This window comes from Mus caroli, chromosome 2, assembly GCF_900094665.2.
Source record: "Mus caroli chromosome 2, CAROLI_EIJ_v1.1, whole genome shotgun sequence".
NCBI lineage: Eukaryota > Metazoa > Chordata > Mammalia > Rodentia > Muridae > Mus > Mus caroli.
The window spans coordinates 105,001,774-105,005,825 of record NC_034571.1 but is presented as its reverse complement, the minus strand read 5'-3'; positions in this window follow the sequence as shown (position 1 = coordinate 105,005,825).

The window sequence follows — 4,052 nt, the reverse complement described above, 5'->3', positions numbered from 1 at the left end:
GGCGGGGGTCGTGGGTAGCTGGCGGGTGTCAGCCGACCTTGGGCTCTAGCTACCCCGGTGCTGGTCCGGCCGGAAGATGCCTGTGGTCCTACTCAGGCCGGTTTTCTGCTTCCCTAACTAATGCAGTCTCAGGTCCCGCGCGCAATTGGATTGGAGCAGAGGCTGTGTTCCACTCACCAGAAGTCTTAGGATCCTGTGGCGGGTGTTGTGGGTAGCTGGCTAGTGTCAGCTGACCCTGTGCCCTAGCTACCCTGGCGCTTTTCTAACTCTAAATTTTTATACTTTGCAATTCTTTTTTTTTTAAAAATAGCCCAGGCTGTCCTGGAACTCACTCTGTAGACCAGGCTGGCCTTGAACTCAGAAATCCACCTGCCTCTGCCTCCCAAGTGCTGGGATTAAAGGTGTATGCCACCACTGCCCGGCAATACTTCACAATTCTTGATAAGGGAAAAGAAGTCAATTCTTGATTTACTTCTTTGGAATTCAGAGTCAATATATATTATAATTAAACATGTTCTGAAGAGCTATTTATTGCAAACTTCACAAAGCTGTGAGCTTTTCTTTTCTAAAATCCCTTACTAATATTTTGTTTTTATTTTAATTATTTTATTTAGTTTTTGATTATGATATAATTACACCATTTTTCCTCCCTCTTCTTTCTCTAAATCCTACCATATACTCCTCCTTTCTCTCTTTCAAGTTTATGACTTTTAAAAAATTAATTGTTGTTTTTTTATACACATACATTTCTAAATATAACCTGGTGAGTCTGTATAATACTTGTAAATGTTTACAGAACTAACCATTTGGTATTGGATAACCAGCTAGTGTGCTCTTTCTTGGGGAGGACTACTTCTCCTAAAGTCAGCATTCCTTAGTTGTCTGTCATTCTTTGTGTAGCGTTGAGGCCACATGGGCTGTCCCCAGTCCATGTCAGAATATCTATTACTCTTGTCCTTGTTCAGCTCATGTTTAGGCAATCATGGTGAGACTTTATGAGTATAGATTCTGACATTGATAAGAAGTCACAATATCATAGCGAACCCTCTGATACTCTGTCTCTTACAATTTCCCACATCCCCTTCTACAATGATCCCTAAGCCTTAGGTGTAAGAGTTGTTTTGTTTTTGTAATAGTATCCATCCATTACAGAGGGAAATTTTTTTCATGAGGAGTAAGGACTACACTTATCCTTGTGTATAAGACCAACCATTTAGAACATGGTTAAGGTGATGCTAGTTTAGTAAAATGGTCATTATAGGTTCTCCTCCAAGATCCATTGCATTACTAGACCTGGGTAGTTGCCTACATTTCTATTACCAGGCACAATTGCCTCTTGTTGGACAGTTCTTCAGAGGCCATGCATTTTGAGGTAGACCTGGATTAGGAAAATGAAATGTAAGTTGTATAGAATAAAGGATTTATGTACAATGTACTTAGAGTATCATGTTTTTCTATATTCAGAACACACACACACACACACACACACACACACACACACACACACACACACAGACCCTTTTAGATAGATAAAAGAAAAGAGGGAATAAAATAGATATGAAACATTTCTTATGGTGCTATAAAATAATGACAGACAAATCACAGCTGGGATACTCAGAACCTTATCCTTTGGCCTTGCTACTATATGCTTCAATAGTCTGATTAGTTCCAGAATAGCTGTTTTTCACTGGGAATAATAATCTAGAATTTAGGCAGTCTACTAAGTGGGTTTCTGAATAGCCCCAATCTTGCACTGGAAGCTAAGTATGTTTCTGGCAAGCTAGTGGTCCATATTCTACAATGGAAATGCTGATTCTGCTATCAATGGTAGAAGCAGGAGTGGAAGAACTATCAGGGTAAGTGAACTCTGGTGGAAGGAGTGAAGGCCAGGCAAACAAAAGGAAAGAAAAAAATCCTTCCGAAATACTACGTCCTGAAGGGAGCCATGCATTAGGCCTGGCCTAGCTGCCTTGAGAGGCATGTGTCAGGTTTTTCAGATTGAAGTCCATGGTTCTTGGAGCACAATGTGCCTTTCAGTTCCTGAGAGAATGATGCACTCCTTTAGGTCATGGAGTCTCTGTGTATGTTCCTTTACAAGTCAAGGAAACATAAAAGCTTGGCAGGACAATTGGTCCTAGACACTAACCTTGTATATCCTGTATAGCTTACAAATGTCATTGTATCCTGGAAACTACAACTGTATTAATCCTGGTAATTGCCATTATATTGTTTTTGATCAAGGAAAAAATGGACTCATGTTCCAGGATGTTCATAGCTGTCTTATTTGTAATATTCCAAAGCTGGAAACAACCCAGATGTTCCTAAATGAAGAGTGGATACAGAAAATGTGGTTCATTTACACAATGGAATACTATTCAGCTACTAAGAATGAGGATATCATGAGTTTTGCAGGCAAGTGAATGGAACAAGAAAATATCATCCTGAGTGAGGTAGCCCAGACTCCAAAGGACATACATGGTATGTGCTCACTAATAAGTGGGTATTAGACAAAAGGTACAGAATACTAAGGATTAAACCCACAGAATTTAAGAATTTTAATAAGCAGAAAGGCCAAGTGAGGATGTTTCAATTTCACTTGGTGGGAGGTGGTGGTGTAGAAAATAATCATGGGAGGCAGAAGGAGGGAGGGGTCTGGGTGGGAGAAGGAGGGGAAAGGGGGAACAGGATTAGGTGTGGAGTGGGGTGACAGGAGAGAAGCCCAGAAGGCCAGCAGAATGAATGGAAATATACAGCCTCAGAAGGTGGGCGTTAGGGAGACCCTCTAGAAAGTGCCAGAGACCTGGATGGTATGAGATTCTCAGGACTCAATGGGAATGACCTTAGATGAAATGCCCAACAGTGGGGGCCAGGGACTTGCAGAGTCCACCTCCAGTAGATAGACAAGGGCCTCAAGTGGAGGGATGGTGTTAGCAACTCACAGTCAAAATTTCTCACCCAAAGTGTTCCTGTCTAAAAGAACTGCAGGGACAAAAATGGAGAAGAGACTGAGGGAAAGGCAGTCCAGTGACTTGCCCAACTGTGGATGCATCTCATGGGGCGATACCTTACTGATGCTATGGTATGCTTATAGACAGGAGCCTAGCATGGCTGTTCTCTGAAAGACCCGACCAACAGCTGACTGAGACAGACAGATACACCCAACCATTGGACTGAAGACAGAAACCCTAATGGTTGAATTAGGGGAAAGATGGAAGAAGTGGAAGAGGAGGGCTACCCCATAGGAAGACCAGCAGTCTTAACTAACCCAGGCTCCTGGGAGCTCCCAGAGACTGAGCCACTAACCAGGCAATGTTCACCTATAAAGCAGAGGACTGCCTGGTCTGGTCTCAGTGGGAGAAGAAGTGTCTAATCCGGGAGAGTCTTGAGGCCTCAGGGAGGGGTGAAGCCTAGTGATGGTGGATCATCCTCTTGTAGACAGGGGGGAGGAGAAATGTAATGAGGAGCTGTGGGAGGGGAGACTGGGAGGTGGAGGCAATGGCTGGATTTTAAATAAAATTTAAAAAGGCTGATTGCTCTCAATAAAATTGTTCCAGCCTTGGTTGCTCTATGGCTCCTCCAACCTGGCCTGATTTAATTCCCCATGACCATGTCTGGTGACCTTGACCCAGTAAGCAGGTGAAGGTTCTTACGCCTGCCCTGCCCCTATGTTTTAAAAAAAATTTGGGCTGATACCTGAAGGAGCAGCCACAGCAGGGTGTGTCTTTCCACATCAATTTGTTGCAAGTTGACATTAAAACCAATTGTAATTCTCTCTTCTGTCTCTCTGTCTCTGTCTGTCTGTCTGTCTGTCTGTCTGTCTGTCTGTCTGTCTGTCTCTGTCTCTATCTCTGCCTCTGTCTCTGTCTCTCTGTGTCTGTCTCTGTCTCTATCCCTCTGTGTGTATGCACATGCATGAATTTAACTTGTATTTTTTTCCATTAATGGAGAAGAATACATGAGTGTTACTGTGAATATGTGAACATCCATGCTGTTCTAACCTGCAAGTGAATCACCACTGAAAAAAATCTGACGTAGAAATCATTCAGTTATAC